The sequence below is a fragment of the Dendrobates tinctorius genome, unplaced genomic scaffold, assembly GCF_039654945.1.
Source record: "Dendrobates tinctorius isolate UK_male_01 unplaced genomic scaffold, ASM3965494v1 ptg000254l, whole genome shotgun sequence".
Classification (NCBI taxonomy): Eukaryota; Metazoa; Chordata; class Amphibia; order Anura; family Dendrobatidae; genus Dendrobates; species Dendrobates tinctorius.
Window position 1 is genome coordinate 1575062 of NW_027361921.1, and position 17947 is coordinate 1593008.

The 17947-nt window shown below is 35.1% G+C and overlaps 3 non-coding genes across 3 annotated transcripts; all 3 read right to left on the reverse strand.

The window, feature by feature from the left end:
- Window positions 1–2509: 2509 nt before the first annotated feature.
- TRNAT-UGU (transfer RNA threonine (anticodon UGU)) lies at window positions 2510–2583 on the reverse strand. The gene has a single exon. It is a non-coding gene; the product is annotated as a tRNA-Thr (tRNA).
- Window positions 2584–4479: 1896 nt separating this feature from the next.
- TRNAT-UGU (transfer RNA threonine (anticodon UGU)) lies at window positions 4480–4553 on the reverse strand. The gene has a single exon. It is a non-coding gene; the product is annotated as a tRNA-Thr (tRNA).
- Window positions 4554–17534: 12981 nt separating this feature from the next.
- On the reverse strand, window positions 17535–17608 carry TRNAT-UGU (transfer RNA threonine (anticodon UGU)). Its single transcript has one exon. It is a non-coding gene; the product is annotated as a tRNA-Thr (tRNA).
- Between the last annotated feature and the right edge of the window lie 339 nt (window positions 17609–17947).

Consider the following 17947-nt stretch of genomic DNA (forward strand, 5'->3'; position numbering starts at 1 on the left):
TCAAATTCCACTGGTTTTAATTTGTAATGCTTGAAGCCATCCTATATTCTCTAAAGAAACTTATTTCATCTAATTCCTTTTAGAGCATTTCAAAAGCAGAAAGTTTTTTTCTGACAATTACACTTTATTAGTGCTTTGGGAAAGATATGTTTGATGTCAAACAAAAGTGAAAGTCCTCTTTTTCGGCTAACAGCCCCAAACTGACATGAAGAAAGGAAAGCGCTGCTGACATTCGAAATCAAGATTTTCTGTTTACTAAACAGGCTCTTTGACCAACTTGTCTACATCACAAAAAGATGTGATATATTGGAAAGGCTGCTTAGAGAGTCAGGTGCGGAAAGTGGAGGCATTTCAAAATAAAATCCATTGGTTAAGTTGTCAAGCTTGAAGCAATCTTACTTCCTTTTCAGCATTTAGATGAGATTCTTAATCTCACAATTGCACTATCAGTAGGGCTGGAACAATGGCAAATTTGAGTTTGCACACAGGTAAAACACCTGCTTTAAGATAGGAAGCTTGTTCTTGAGAAGACAAAAACAAGGTACTGCTGAGAGTTGAACTCAGGATCTCCTGTTTACAAGACAGCCGCTTTAACCAACTAAGCCACAGCACCACATTTTCCATAGGTGAATATTTATTATTCTGCTTTTTCCGAAAACTGCTATGAAAATTTGTAGCATCTAATGTGTAATTCCACTGGTTTTAATTTGTAAAGCTTGAGCCCATCCTATATTCTCTAAAGAAAGTTATTTCATCTGATTCCTTTTAGAGCATTTCCAAAGCAAAATTTTTTTTTTTACTCAAATTCCACTGGTTTTAATTTGTAATGCTTGAAGCCATCCTATATTCTCTAAAGAAACTTATTTCATCTAATTCCTTTTAGAGCATTTCAAAAGCAGAAAGTTTTTTTCTCTCAATTACACTTTATTAGTGCTTTGGGAAAGACATGTTTGATGTCAAACAAAAGTGAAAGTCCTCTTTTTCGGCTATCAGCCCCAAACTGACATGAAGAAAGGAAAGTACTGCTGACATTCGAAATCAAGATTTTCTGTTTACTAAACAGGCTCTTTGACCAACTTGTCTACATCACAAAAAGATGTGATGTATTGGAAAGACTGCTTAGAGAGTCAGGTGCGGAAAGTGGAGGCATTTCAAAATAAAATCCATTGGTTAAGTTGTCAAGCTTGAAGCAATCTTACTTCCTTTTCAGCATTTAGATGAGATTCTTAATCTCACAATTGCACTATCAGTAGGGCTGGAACAATGGCAAATTTGAGTTTGCACACAGGTAAAACACACCTGCTTTAAGATAGGAAGCTTATTCTTGAGAAGATGTAGCATCTTGGTTAAGTTGGTTAAGTTGTCAAGCTTGAAGCAATCTTACTTCCTTTTCAGCATTTAGATGAGATTCTTAATCTCACAATTGCACTATCAGTAGGGCTGGAACAATGGCAAATTTGAGTTTGCACACAGGTAAAACACCTGCTTTAAGATAGGAAGCTTATTCTTGAGAAGACAAAAACAAGGTACTGCTGAGAGTTGAACTCAGGATCTCTTGTTTACAAGACAGGAGCTTTAACCAACTAAGCCACAGAACCACATGTTCCGTAGGTGAATATTTATTTTTCTGCTTTTTCTGAAAACTGCTATGAAAATTTGTAGCATCTAATGTGTAATTCCACTGGTTTTAATTTGTAATGCTTGAGCCCATCCTATATTCTCTAAAGAAAGTTATTTCATCTGATTCCTTTTAGAGCATTTCAAAAGCAAAATTTTTTTTTTTACTCAAATTCCACTGGTTTTAATTTGTAATGCTTGAAGCCATCCTATATTCTCTAAAGAAACTTATTTCATCTAATTCCTTTTAGAGCATTTCAAAAGCAGAAAGTTTTTTTCTCTCAATTACACTTTATTAGTGCTTTGGGAAAGACATGTTTGATGTCAAACAAAAGTGAAAGTCCTCTTTTTCGGCTATCAGCCCCAAACTGACATGAAGAAAGGAAAGCACTGCTGACAATCGAAATCAAGATTTTCTGTTTACTTAACAGGCTCTTTGACCAACTTGTCTACATCACAAAAAGATGTGATATATTGGAAAGACTGCTTAGAGAGTCAGGTGCGGAAAGTGGAGGCATTTCAAAATAAAATCCATTGGTTAAGTTGTCAAGCTTGAAGCAATCTTACTTCCTTTTCAGCATTTAGATGAGATTCTTAATCTCACAATTGCACTATCAGTAGGGCTGGAACAATGGCAAATTTGAGTTTGCACACAGGTAAAACACACCTGCTTTAAGATAGGAAGCTTATTCTTGAGAAGATGTAGCATCTTGGTTAAGTTGGTTAAGTTGTCAAGCTTGAAGCAATCTTACTTCCTTTTCAGCATTTAGATGAGATTCTTAATCTCACAATTGCACTATCAGTAGGGCTGGAACAATGGCAAATTTGAGTTTGCACACAGGTAAAACACCTGCTTTAAGATAGGAAGCTTATTCTTGAGAAGACAAAAACAAGGTACTGCTGAGAGTTGAACTCAGGATCTCCTGTTTACAAGACAGGTGCTTTAACCAACTAAGCCACAGCACCACATGTTCCGTAGATGAATATTTATTTTTCTGCTTTTTCTGAAAACTGCTATGAAAATTTGTAGCATCTAATGTGTAATTCCACTGGTTTTAATTTGTAATGCTTGAGCCCATCCTATATTCTCTAAAGAAAGTTATTTCATCTGATTCCTTTTAGAGCATTTCAAAAGCAAAATTTTTTTTTTTACTCAAATTCCACTGGTTTTAATTTGTAATGCTTGAAGCCATCCTATATTCTCTAAAGAAACTTATTTCATCTAATTCCTTTTAGAGCATTTCAAAAGCAGAAAGTTTTTTTCTCTCAATTACACTTTATTAGTGCTTTGGGAAAGACATGTTTGATGTCAAACAAAAGTGAAAGTCCTCTTTTTCGGCTAACAGCCCCAAACTGACATGAAGAAAGGAAAGCACTGCTGACATTAGAAATCAAGATTTTCTGTTTACTAAACAGGCTCTTTGACCAACTTGTCTACATCACAAAAAGATGTGATATATTGGAAAGACTGCTTAGAGAGTCAGGTGCGGAAAGTGGAGGCATTTCAAAATAAAATCCATTGGTTAAGTTGTCAAGCTTGAAGCAATATTACTTCCTTTTCAGCATTTAGATAAGATTCTTAATCTCACAATTGCACTATCAGTAGGGCTGGAACAATGGCAAATTTGAGTTTGCACACAGGTAAAACACACCTGCTTTAAGATAGGAAGCTTATTCTTGAGAAGATGTAGCATCTTGGTTAAGTTGGTTAAGTTGTCAAGCTTGAAGCAATCTTACTTCCTTTTCAGCATTTAGATGAGATTCTTAATCTCACAATTGCACTATCAGTAGGGCTGGAACAATGGCAAATTTGAGTTTGCACACAGGTAAAACACCTGCTTTAAGATAGGAAGCTTGTTCTTGAGAAGACAAAAACAAGGTACTGCTGAGAGTTGAACTCAGGATCTCATGTTTACAAGACAGCTGCTTTAACCAACTAAGCCACAGCACCACATTTTCCATAGGTGAATATTTATTATTCTGCTTTTTCCGAAAACTGCTATGAAAATTTGTAGCATCTAATGTGTAATTCCACTGGTTTTAATTTGTAAAGCTTGAGCCCATCCTATATTCTCTAAAGAAAGTTATTTCATCTGATTCCTTTTAGAGCATTTCAAAAGCAAAATTTTTTTTTTTACTCAAATTCCACTGGTTTTAATTTGTAATGCTTGAAGCCATCCTATATTCTCTAAAGAAACTTATTTCATCTAATTCCTTTTAGAGCATTTCAAAAGCAGAAAGTTTTTTTATCTCAATTACACTTTATTAGTGCTTTGGGAAAGACATGTTTGATGTCAAACAAAAGTGAAAGTCCTCTTTTTCGGCTATCAGCCCCAAACTGACATGAAGAAAGGAAAGCACTGCTGACAATCGAAATCAAGATTTTCTGTTTACTTAACAGGCTCTTTGACCAACTTGTCTACATCACAAAAAGATGTGATATATTGGAAAGACTGCTTAGAGAGTCAGGTGCGGAAAGTGGAGGCATTTCAAAATAAAATCCATTGGTTAAGTTGTCAAGCTTGAAGCAATCTTACTTCCTTTTCAGCATTTAGATGAGATTCTTAATCTCACAATTGCACTATCAGTAGGGCTGGAACAATGGCAAATTTGAGTTTGCACACAGGTAAAACACACCTGCTTTAAGATAGGAAGCTTATTCTTGAGAAGATGTAGCATCTTGGTTAAGTTGGTTAAGTTGTCAAGCTTGAAGCAATCTTACTTCCTTTTCAGCATTTAGATGAGATTCTTAATCTCACAATTGCACTATCAGTAGGGCTGGAACAATGGCAAATTTGAGTTTGCACACAGGTAAAACACCTGCTTTAAGATAGGAAGCTTATTCTTGAGAAGACAAAAACAAGGTACTGCTGAGAGTTGAACTCAGGATCTCCTGTTTACAAGACAGGTGCTTTAACCAACTAAGCCACAGCACCACATGTTCCGTAGGTGAATATTTATTTTTCTGCTTTTTCTGAAAACTGCTATGAAAATTTGTAGCATCTAATGTGTAATTCCACTGGTTTTAATTTGTAATGCTTGAGCCCATCCTATATTCTCTAAAGAAAGTTATTTCATCTGATTCCTTTTAGAGCATTTCAAAAGCAAAATTTTTTTTTTTACTCAAATTCCACTGGTTTTAATTTGTAATGCTTGAAGCCATCCTATATTCTCTAAAGAAACTTATTTCATCTAATTCCTTTTAGAGCATTTCAAAAGCAGAAAGTTTTTTTTCTCTCAATTACACTTTATTAGTGCTTTGGGAAAGACATGTTTGATGTCAAACAAAAGTGAAAGTCCTCTTTTTCGGCTAACAGCCCCAAACTGACATGAAGAAAGGAAAGCACTGCTGACATTAGAAATCAAGATTTTCTGTTTACTAAACAGGCTCTTTGACCAACTTGTCTACATCACAAAAAGATGTGATATATTGGAAAGACTGCTTAGAGAGTCAGGTGCGGAAAGTGGAGGCATTTCAAAATAAAATCCATTGGTTAAGTTGTCAAGCTTGAAGCAATCTTACTTCCTTTTCAGCATTTAGATGAGATTCTTAATCTCACAATTGCACTATCAGTAGGGCTGGAACAATGGCAAATTTGAGTTTGCACACAGGTAAAACACACCTGCTTTAAGATAGGAAGCTTATTCTTGAGAAGATGAAAACAAGGTACTGCTGAGAGTTGAACTCAGGATCTCCTGTTTACAAGACAGGCGCTTTAACAAACTAAGCCACATCACCACATGTTCCATAGGTGAATATTTATTATTCTGCTTTTTCTGAAAACTGCTATGAAAATTTGTAGCATCTAATGTGTAATTCCACTGGTTTTAATTTGTAATGCTTGAGCCCATCCTATATTCTCTAAAGAAAGTTATTTCATCTGATTCCTTTTAGAGCATTTCAAAAGCAAAATTTTTTTTTTACTCAAATTCCACTGGTTTTAATTTGTAATGCTTGAAGCCATCCTATATTCTCTAAAGAAACTTATTTCATCTAATTCCTTTTAGAGCATTTCAAAAGCAGAAAGTTTTTTTCTGACAATTACACTTTATTAGTGCTTTGGGAAAGATATGTTTGATGTCAAACAAAAGTGAAAGTCCTCTTTTTCGGCTAACAGCCCCAAACTGACATGAAGAAAGGAAAGCGCTGCTGACATTCGAAATCAAGATTTTCTGTTTACTAAACAGGCTCTTTGACCAACTTGTCTACATCACAAAAAGATGTGATATATTGGAAAGGCTGCTTAGAGAGTCAGGTGCGGAAAGTGGAGGCATTTCAAAATAAAATCCATTGGTTAAGTTGTCAAGCTTGAAGCAATCTTACTTCCTTTTCAGCATTTAGATGAGATTCTTAATCTCACAATTGCACTATCAGTAGGGCTGGAACAATGGCAAATTTGAGTTTGCACACAGGTAAAACACCTGCTTTAAGATAGGAAGCTTGTTCTTGAGAAGATAAAAACAAGGTACTGCTGAGAGTTGAACTCAGGATCTCCTGTTTACAAGACAGCCGCTTTAACCAACTAAGCCACAGCACCACATTTTCCATAGGTGAATATTTATTATTCTGCTTTTTCCGAAAACTGCTATGAAAATTTGTAGCATCTAATGTGTAATTCCACTGGTTTTAATTTGTAAAGCTTGAGCCCATCCTATATTCTCTAAAGAAAGTTATTTCATCTGATTCCTTTTAGAGCATTTCCAAAGCAAAATTTTTTTTTTTACTCAAATTCCACTGGTTTTAATTTGTAATGCTTGAAGCCATCCTATATTCTCTAAAGAAACTTATTTCATCTAATTCCTTTTAGAGCATTTCAAAAGCAGAAAGTTTTTTTCTCTCAATTACACTTTATTAGTGCTTTGGGAAAGACATGTTTGATGTCAAACAAAAGTGAAAGTCCTCTTTTTCGGCTATCAGCCCCAAACTGACATGAAGAAAGGAAAGTACTGCTGACATTCGAAATCAAGATTTTCTGTTTACTAAACAGGCTCTTTGACCAACTTGTCTACATCACAAAAAGATGTGATGTATTGGAAAGACTGCTTAGAGAGTCAGGTGCGGAAAGTGGAGGCATTTCAAAATAAAATCCATTGGTTAAGTTGTCAAGCTTGAAGCAATCTTACTTCCTTTTCAGCATTTAGATGAGATTCTTAATCTCACAATTGCACTATCAGTAGGGCTGGAACAATGGCAAATTTGAGTTTGCACACAGGTAAAACACACCTGCTTTAAGATAGGAAGCTTATTCTTGAGAAGATGTAGCATCTTGGTTAAGTTGGTTAAGTTGTCAAGCTTGAAGCAATCTTACTTCCTTTTCAGCATTTAGATGAGATTCTTAATCTCACAATTGCACTATCAGTAGGGCTGGAACAATGGCAAATTTGAGTTTGCACACAGGTAAAACACCTGCTTTAAGATAGGAAGCTTATTCTTGAGAAGACAAAAACAAGGTACTGCTGAGAGTTGAACTCAGGATCTCTTGTTTACAAGACAGGAGCTTTAACCAACTAAGCCACAGAACCACATGTTCCGTAGGTGAATATTTATTTTTCTGCTTTTTCTGAAAACTGCTATGAAAATTTGTAGCATCTAATGTGTAATTCCACTGGTTTTAATTTGTAATGCTTGAGCCCATCCTATATTCTCTAAAGAAAGTTATTTCATCTGATTCCTTTTAGAGCATTTCAAAAGCAAAATTTTTTTTTTACTCAAATTCCACTGGTTTTAATTTGTAATGCTTGAAGCCATCCTATATTCTCTAAAGAAACTTATTTCATCTAATTCCTTTTAGAGCATTTCAAAAGCAGAAAGTTTTTTTCTCTCAATTACACTTTATTAGTGCTTTGGGAAAGACATGTTTGATGTCAAACAGAAGTGAAAGTCTTCTTTTTCGGCTAACAGCCCCAAACTGACATGAAGAAAGGAAAGCACTGCTGACATTCGAAATCAAGATTTTCTGTTTACTAAACAGGCTCTTTGACCAACTTGTCTACATCACAAAAAGATGTGATATATTGGAAAGACTGCTTAGAGAGTCAGGTGCGGAAAGTGGAGGAATTTCAAAATAAAATCCATTGGTTAAGTTGTCAAGCTTGAAGAAATCTTACTTCCTTTTCAGCATTTAGATGAGATTCTTAATCTCACAATTGCACTATCAGTAGGGCTGGAACAATGGCAAATTTGAATTTGCACACAGGTAAAAGACCTGCTTTAAGATAGGAAGCTTATTCTTGAGAAGATGAAAACAAGGTACTGCTGAGAGTTGAACTCAGGATCTCCTGTTTACAAGACAGTCGCTTTAACCAACTAAGCCACAGCACCACATGTTCCGTAGGTGAATATTTATTATTCTGCTTTTTCTGAAAACTGCTATGAAAATTTGTAGCATCTAATGTGTAATTCCACTGGTTTTAATTTGTAATGCTTGAGCCCATCCTATATTCTCTAAAGAAAGTTATTTCATCTGATTCCTTTTAGAGCATTTCAAAAGCAAAATTTTTTTTTTACTCAAATTCCACTGGTTTTAATTTGTAATGCTTGAAGCCATCCTATATTCTCTAAAGAAACTTATTTCATCTAATTCCTTTTAGAGCATTTCAAAAGCAGAAAGTTTTTTTCTCCCAATTACACTTTATTAGTGCTTTGGGAAAGACATGTTTGATGTCAAACAAAAGTGAAAGTCCTCTTTTTCGGCTAACAGCCCCAAACTGACATGAAGAAAGGAAAGCACTGCTGACATTTGAAATCAAGATTTTCTGTTTACTAAACAGGCTCTTTGACCAACTTGTCTACATCACAAAAAGATGTGATATATTGGAAAGACTGCTTAGAGAGTCAGGTGCGGAAAGTGGAGGCATTTCAAAATAAAATCCATTGGTTAAGTTGTCAAGCTTGAAGCAATCTTACTTCCTTTTCAGCATTTAGATGAGATTCTTAATCTCACAATTGCACTATCAGTAGGGCTGGAACAATGGCAAATTTGAGTTTGCACACAGGTAAAACACACCTGCTTTAAGATAGGAAGCTTATTCTTGAGAAGATGTAGCATCTTGGTTAAGTTGGTTAAGTTGTCAAGCTTGAAGCAATCTTACTTCCTTTTCAGCATTTAGATGAGATTCTTAATCTCACAATTGCACTATCAGTAGGGCTGGAAAAATGGCAAATTTGAGTTTGCACACAGGTAAAGCACACCTGCTTTAAGATAGGAAGCTTATTCTTGAGAAGACGAAAACAAGGTACTGCTGAGAGTTGAACTCAGGATCTCCTGTTTACAAGACAGGCGCATTAACCTGGTTCCACTGGTTTTAATTTGTAATTCTTGAGCCCATCCTATATTCTCTAAAGAAAGTTATTTCATCTGATTCCTTTTAGAGCATTTCAAAAGCAAAATTTTTTTTTTACTCAAATTCCACTGGTTTTAATTTGTAATGCTTGAAGCCATCCTATATTCTCTAAAGAAACTTATTTCATCTAATTCCTTTTAGAGCATTTCAAAAGCAGAAAGTTTTTTTCTCCCAATTACACTTTATTAGTGCTTTGGGAAAGACATGTTTGATGTCAAACAAAAGTGAAAGTCCTCTTTTTCGGCTAACAGCCCCAAACTGACATGAAGAAAGGAAAGCACTGCTGACATTTGAAATCAAGATTTTCTGTTTACTAAACAGGCTCTTTGACCAACTTGTCTACATCACAAAAAGATGTGATATATTGGAAAGACTGCTTAGAGAGTCAGGTGCGGAAAGTGGAGGAATTTCAAAATAAAATCCATTGGTTAAGTTGTCAAGCTTGAAGCAATCTTACTTCCTTTTCAGCATTTAGATGAGATTCTTAATCTCACAATTGCACTATCAGTAGGGCTGGAACAATGGCAAATTTGAGTTTGCACACAGGTAAAACACACCTGCTTTAAGATAGGAAGCTTATTCTTGAGAAGATGTAGCATCTTGGTTAAGTTGGTTAAGTTGTCAAGCTTGAAGCAATCTTACTTCCTTTTCAGCAATTAGATGAGATTCTTAATCTCACAATTGCACTATCAGTAGGGCTGGAACAATGGCAAATTTGAGTTTGCACACAGGTAAAACACCTGCTTTAAGATAGGAAGCTTATTCTTGAGAAGACAAAAACAAGGTACTGCTGAGAGTTGAACTCAGGATCTCCAGTTTACAAGACAGGCGCTTTAACCAACTAAGCCACAGCACCACATGTTCCATAGGTGAATATTTATTATTCTGCTTTTTCCGAAAACTGCTATGAAAATTTGTAGCATCTAATGTGTTATTCCACTGGTTTTAATTTGTAAAGCTTGAGCCCATCCTATATTCTCTAAAGAAAGTTATTTCTTCTGACTCCTTTTAAAGCATTTCAAAAGTAAAAAATTTTTTTTTACTCAAATTCCACTGGTTTTAATATGTAATGCTTGAAGCCATCCTATATTCTCTAAAGAAACTTATTTCATCTAATTCCTTTTAGAGCATTTCAAATGCAGAAAGTTTTTTTTCTCTCAATTACACTTTATTAGTGCTTTGGGAAAGACATGTTTTATGTCAAACAAAAGTGAAAGTCCTCTTTTTCGGCTAACAGACCCAAACTGACATGAAGAAAGGAAAGCACTGCTGACATTCGAATATCAAGATTTTCTGTTTACTAAACAGGCTCTTTGACCAACTTGTCTACATCACAAAAAGATGTGATATATTGGAAAGACTGCTTAGAGAGTCAGGTGTGGAAAGTGGAGGCATTTCAAAATAAAATCCATTGGTTAAGTTGTCAAGCTTGAAGCAATCTTACTTCCTTTTCAGCATTTAGATGAGATTCTTAATCTCACAATTGCACTATCAGTAGGGCTGGAACAATGGCAAATTTGAGTTTGCACACAGGTAAAACACACCTGCTTTAAGATAGGAAGCTTATTCTTGAGAAGATGTAGCATCTTGGTTAAGTTGGTTAAGTTGTCAAGCTTGAAGCAATCTTACTTCCTTTTCAGCATTTAGATGAGATTCTTAATCTCACAATTGCACTATCAGTAGGGCTGGAACAATGGCAAATTTGAGTTTGCACACAGGTAAAACACACCTGCTTTAAGATAGGAAGCTTATTCTTGAGAAGATGTAGCATCTTGGTTAAGTTGGTTAAGTTGTCAAGCTTGAAGCAATCTTACTTCCTTTTCAGCAATTAGATGAGATTCTTAATCTCACAATTGCACTATCAGTAGGGCTGGAACAATGGCAAATTTGAGTTTGCACACAGGTAAAACAACTGCTTTAAGATAGGAAGCTTATTCTTGAGAAGACAAAAACAAGGTACTGCTGAGAGTTGAACTCAGGATCTCCTGTTTACAAGACAGGCGCTTTAACCAACTAAGCCACAGAACCACATGTTCTGTTGGTGAATATTTATTATTCTGCTTTTTCTGAAAACTGCTATGAAAATTTGTAGCATCTAATGTGTAATTCCACTGGTTTTAATTTGTAATGCTTGAGCCCATCCTATATTCTCTAAAGAAAGTTATTTCATCTGATTCCTTTTAGAGTATTTCAAAAGCAAAATTTTTTTTTTACTCAAATTCCACTGGTTTTAATTTGTAATGCTTGAAGCCATCCTATATTCTCTAAAGAAACTTATTTCATCTAATTCCTTTTAGAGCATTTCAAAAGCAGAAAGTTTTTTTCTCTCAATTACACTTTATTAGTGCTTTGGGAAAGACATGTTTGATGTCAAACAGAAGTGAAAGTCTTCTTTTTCGGCTAACAGCCCCAAACTGACATGAAGAAAGGAAAGCACTGCTGACATTCGAAATCAAGATTTTCTGTTTACTAAACAGGCTCTTTGACCAACTTGTCTACATCACAAAAAGATGTGATATATTGGAAAGACTGCTTAGAGAGTCAGGTGCGGAAAGTGGAGGAATTTCAAAATAAAATCCATTGGTTAAGTTGTCAAGCTTGAAGAAATCTTACTTCCTTTTCAGCATTTAGATGAGATTCTTAATCTCACAATTGCACTATCAGTAGGGCTGGAAAAATGGCAAATTTGAGTTTGCACACAGGTAAAGCACACCTGCTTTAAGATAGGAAGCTTATTCTTGAGAAGACGAAAACAAGGTACTGCTGAGAGTTGAACTCAGGATCTCCTGTTTACAAGACAGGCGCATTAACCTGGTTCCACTGGTTTTAATTTGTAATTCTTGAGCCCATCCTATATTCTCTAAAGAAAGTTATTTCATCTGATTCCTTTTAGAGCATTTCAAAAGCAAAATTTTTTTTTTACTCAAATTCCACTGGTTTTAATTTGTAATGCTTGAAGCCATCCTATATTCTCTAAAGAAACTTATTTCATCTAATTCCTTTTAGAGCATTTCAAAAGCAGAAAGTTTTTTTCTCCCAATTACACTTTATTAGTGCTTTGGGAAAGACATGTTTGATGTCAAACAAAAGTGAAAGTCCTCTTTTTCGGCTAACAGCCCCAAACTGACATGAAGAAAGGAAAGCACTGCTGACATTTGAAATCAAGATTTTCTGTTTACTAAACAGGCTCTTTGACCAACTTGTCTACATCACAAAAAGATGTGATATATTGGAAAGACTGCTTAGAGAGTCAGGTGCGGAAAGTGGAGGAATTTCAAAATAAAATCCATTGGTTAAGTTGTCAAGCTTGAAGCAATCTTACTTCCTTTTCAGCATTTAGATGAGATTCTTAATCTCACAATTGCACTATCAGTAGGGCTGGAACAATGGCAAATTTGAGTTTGCACACAGGTAAAACACACCTGCTTTAAGATAGGAAGCTTATTCTTGAGAAGATGTAGCATCTTGGTTAAGTTGGTTAAGTTGTCAAGCTTGAAGCAATCTTACTTCCTTTTCAGCAATTAGATGAGATTCTTAATCTCACAATTGCACTATCAGTAGGGCTGGAACAATGGCAAATTTGAGTTTGCACACAGGTAAAACACCTGCTTTAAGATAGGAAGCTTATTCTTGAGAAGACAAAAACAAGGTACTGCTGAGAGTTGAACTCAGGATCTCCAGTTTACAAGACAGGCGCTTTAACCAACTAAGCCACAGCACCACATGTTCCATAGGTGAATATTTATTATTCTGCTTTTTCCGAAAACTGCTATGAAAATTTGTAGCATCTAATGTGTTATTCCACTGGTTTTAATTTGTAAAGCTTGAGCCCATCCTATATTCTCTAAAGAAAGTTATTTCTTCTGACTCCTTTTAAAGCATTTCAAAAGTAAAAAATTTTTTTTTACTCAAATTCCACTGGTTTTAATATGTAATGCTTGAAGCCATCCTATATTCTCTAAAGAAACTTATTTCATCTAATTCCTTTTAGAGCATTTCAAATGCAGAAAGTTTTTTTTCTCTCAATTACACTTTATTAGTGCTTTGGGAAAGACATGTTTTATGTCAAACAAAAGTGAAAGTCCTCTTTTTCGGCTAACAGACCCAAACTGACATGAAGAAAGGAAAGCACTGCTGACATTCGAATATCAAGATTTTCTGTTTACTAAACAGGCTCTTTGACCAACTTGTCTACATCACAAAAAGATGTGATATATTGGAAAGACTGCTTAGAGAGTCAGGTGTGGAAAGTGGAGGCATTTCAAAATAAAATCCATTGGTTAAGTTGTCAAGCTTGAAGCAATCTTACTTCCTTTTCAGCATTTAGATGAGATTCTTAATCTCACAATTGCACTATCAGTAGGGCTGGAACAATGGCAAATTTGAGTTTGCACACAGGTAAAACACACCTGCTTTAAGATAGGAAGCTTATTCTTGAGAAGATGTAGCATCTTGGTTAAGTTGGTTAAGTTGTCAAGCTTGAAGCAATCTTACTTCCTTTTCAGCATTTAGATGAGATTCTTAATCTCACAATTGCACTATCAGTAGGGCTGGAACAATGGCAAATTTGAGTTTGCACACAGGTAAAACACACCTGCTTTAAGATAGGAAGCTTATTCTTGAGAAGATGTAGCATCTTGGTTAAGTTGGTTAAGTTGTCAAGCTTGAAGCAATCTTACTTCCTTTTCAGCAATTAGATGAGATTCTTAATCTCACAATTGCACTATCAGTAGGGCTGGAACAATGGCAAATTTGAGTTTGCACACAGGTAAAACAACTGCTTTAAGATAGGAAGCTTATTCTTGAGAAGACAAAAACAAGGTACTGCTGAGAGTTGAACTCAGGATCTCCTGTTTACAAGACAGGCGCTTTAACCAACTAAGCCACAGAACCACATGTTCTGTTGGTGAATATTTATTATTCTGCTTTTTCTGAAAACTGCTATGAAAATTTGTAGCATCTAATGTGTAATTCCACTGGTTTTAATTTGTAATGCTTGAGCCCATCCTATATTCTCTAAAGAAAGTTATTTCATCTGATTCCTTTTAGAGTATTTCAAAAGCAAAATTTTTTTTTTACTCAAATTCCACTGGTTTTAATTTGTAATGCTTGAAGCCATCCTATATTCTCTAAAGAAACTTATTTCATCTAATTCCTTTTAGAGCATTTCAAAAGCAGAAAGTTTTTTTCTCTCAATTACACTTTATTAGTGCTTTGGGAAAGACATGTTTGATGTCAAACAGAAGTGAAAGTCTTCTTTTTCGGCTAACAGCCCCAAACTGACATGAAGAAAGGAAAGCACTGCTGACATTCGAAATCAAGATTTTCTGTTTACTAAACAGGCTCTTTGACCAACTTGTCTACATCACAAAAAGATGTGATATATTGGAAAGACTGCTTAGAGAGTCAGGTGCGGAAAGTGGAGGAATTTCAAAATAAAATCCATTGGTTAAGTTGTCAAGCTTGAAGAAATCTTACTTCCTTTTCAGCATTTAGATGAGATTCTTAATCTCACAATTGCACTATCAGTAGGGCTGGAACAATGGCAAATTTGAATTTGCACACAGGTAAAAGACCTGCTTTAAGATAGGAAGCTTATTCTTGAGAAGATGAAAACAAGGTACTGCTGAGAGTTGAACTCAGGATCTCCTGTTTACAAGACAGTCGCTTTAACCAACTAAGCCACAGCACCACATGTTCCGTAGGTGAATATTTATTATTCTGCTTTTTCTGAAAACTGCTATGAAAATTTGTAGCATCTAATGTGTAATTCCACTGGTTTTAATTTGTAATGCTTGAGCCCATCCTATATTCTCTAAAGAAAGTTATTTCATCTGATTCCTTTTAGAGCATTTCAAAAGCAAAATTTTTTTTTTACTCAAATTCCACTGGTTTTAATTTGTAATGCTTGAAGCCATCCTATATTCTCTAAAGAAACTTATTTCATCTAATTCCTTTTAGAGCATTTCAAAAGCAGAAAGTTTTTTTCTCTCAATTACACTTTATTAGTGCTTTGGGAAAGACATGTTTGATGTCAAACAGAAGTGAAAGTCTTCTTTTTCGGCTAACAGCCCCAAACTGACATGAAGAAAGGAAAGCACTGCTGACATTCGAAATCAAGATTTTCTGTTTACTAAACAGGCTCTTTGACCAACTTGTCTACATCACAAAAAGATGTGATATATTGGAAAGACTGCTTAGAGAGTCAGGTGCGGAAAGTGGAGGAATTTCAAAATAAAATCCATTGGTTAAGTTGTCAAGCTTGAAGAAATCTTACTTCCTTTTCAGCATTTAGATGAGATTCTTAATCTCACAATTGCACTATCAGTAGGGCTGGAACAATGGCAAATTTGAATTTGCACACAGGTAAAAGACCTGCTTTAAGATAGGAAGCTTATTCTTGAGAAGATGAAAACAAGGTACTGCTGAGAGTTGAACTCAGGATCTCCTGTTTACAAGACAGTCGCTTTAACCAACTAAGCCACAGCACCACATGTTCCGTAGGTGAATATTTATTATTCTGCTTTTTCTGAAAACTGCTATGAAAATTTGTAGCATCTAATGTGTAATTCCACTGGTTTTAATTTGTAATGCTTGAGCCCATCCTATATTCTCTAAAGAAAGTTATTTCATCTGATTCCTTTTAGAGCATTTCAAAAGCAAAATTTTTTTTTTACTCAAATTCCACTGGTTTTAATTTGTAATGCTTGAAGCCATCCTATATTCTCTAAAGAAACTTATTTCATCTAATTCCTTTTAGAGCATTTCAAAAGCAGAAAGTTTTTTTCTCCCAATTACACTTTATTAGTGCTTTGGGAAAGACATGTTTGATGTCAAACAAAAGTGAAAGTCCTCTTTTTCGGCTAACAGCCCCAAACTGACATGAAGAAAGGAAAGCACTGCTGACATTTGAAATCAAGATTTTCTGTTTACTAAACAGGCTCTTTGACCAACTTGTCTACATCACAAAAAGATGTGATATATTGGAAAGACTGCTTAGAGAGTCAGGTGCGGAAAGTGGAGGAATTTCAAAATAAAATCCATTGGTTAAGTTGTCAAGCTTGAAGCAATCTTACTTCCTTTTCAGCATTTAGATGAGATTCTTAATCTCACAATTGCACTATCAGTAGGGCTGGAACAATGGCAAATTTGAGTTTGCACACAGGTAAAACACACCTGCTTTAAGATAGGAAGCTTATTCTTGAGAAGATGTAGCATCTTGGTTAAGTTGGTTAAGTTGTCAAGCTTGAAGCAATCTTACTTCCTTTTCAGCAATTAGATGAGATTCTTAATCTCACAATTGCACTATCAGTAGGGCTGGAACAATGGCAAATTTGAGTTTGCACACAGGTAAAACACCTGCTTTAAGATAGGAAGCTTATTCTTGAGAAGACAAAAACAAGGTACTGCTGAGAGTTGAACTCAGGATCTCCAGTTTACAAGACAGGCGCTTTAACCAACTAAGCCACAGAACCACATGTTCCATAGGTGAATATTTATTATTCTGCTTTTTCCGAAAACTGCTATGAAAATTTGTAGCATCTAATGTGTTATTCCACTGGTTTTAATTTGTAAAGCTTGAGCCCATCCTATATTCTCTAAAGAAAGTTATTTCTTCTGACTCCTTTTAAAGCATTTCAAAAGTAAAAAATTTTTTTTTACTCAAATTCCACTGGTTTTAATATGTAATGCTTGAAGCCATCCTATATTCTCTAAAGAAACTTATTTCATCTAATTCCTTTTAGAGCATTTCAAATGCAGAAAGTTTTTTTTCTCTCAATTACACTTTATTAGTGCTTTGGGAAAGACATGTTTTATGTCAAACAAAAGTGAAAGTCCTCTTTTTCGGCTAACAGACCCAAACTGACATGAAGAAAGGAAAGCACTGCTGACATTCGAATATCAAGATTTTCTGTTTACTAAACAGGCTCTTTGACCAACTTGTCTACATCACAAAAAGATGTGATATATTGGAAAGACTGCTTAGAGAGTCAGGTGTGGAAAGTGGAGGCATTTCAAAATAAAATCCATTGGTTAAGTTGTCAAGCTTGAAGCAATCTTACTTCCTTTTCAGCATTTAGATGAGATTCTTAATCTCACAATTGCACTATCAGTAGGGCTGGAACAATGGCAAATTTGAGTTTGCACACAGGTAAAACACACCTGCTTTAAGATAGGAAGCTTATTCTTGAGAAGATGTAGCATCTTGGTTAAGTTGGTTAAGTTGTCAAGCTTGAAGCAATCTTACTTCCTTTTCAGCATTTAGATGAGATTCTTAATCTCACAATTGCACTATCAGTAGGGCTGGAACAATGGCAAATTTGAGTTTGCACACAGGTAAAACACACCTGCTTTAAGATAGGAAGCTTATTCTTGAGAAGATGTAGCATCTTGGTTAAGTTGGTTAAGTTGTCAAGCTTGAAGCAATCTTACTTCCTTTTCAGCAATTAGATGAGATTCTTAATCTCACAATTGCACTATCAGTAGGGCTGGAACAATGGCAAATTTGAGTTTGCACACAGGTAAAACAACTGCTTTAAGATAGGAAGCTTATTCTTGAGAAGACAAAAACAAGGTACTGCTGAGAGTTGAACTCAGGACCTCCTGTTTACAAGACAGGCGCTTTAACCAACTAAGCCACAGAACCACATGTTCTGTTGGTGAATATTTATTATTCTGCTTTTTCTGAAAACTGCTATGAAAATTTGTAGCATCTAATGTGTAATTCCACTGGTTTTAATTTGTAATGCTTGAGCCCATCCTATATTCTCTAAAGAAAGTTATTTCATCTGATTCCTTTTAGAGTATTTCAAAAGCAAAATTTTTTTTTTACTCAAATTCCACTGGTTTTAATTTGTAATGCTTGAAGCCATCCTATATTCTCTAAAGAAACTTATTTCATCTAATTCCTTTTAGAGCATTTCAAAAGCAGAAAGTTTTTTTCTCTCAATTACACTTTATTAGTGCTTTGGGAAAGACATGTTTG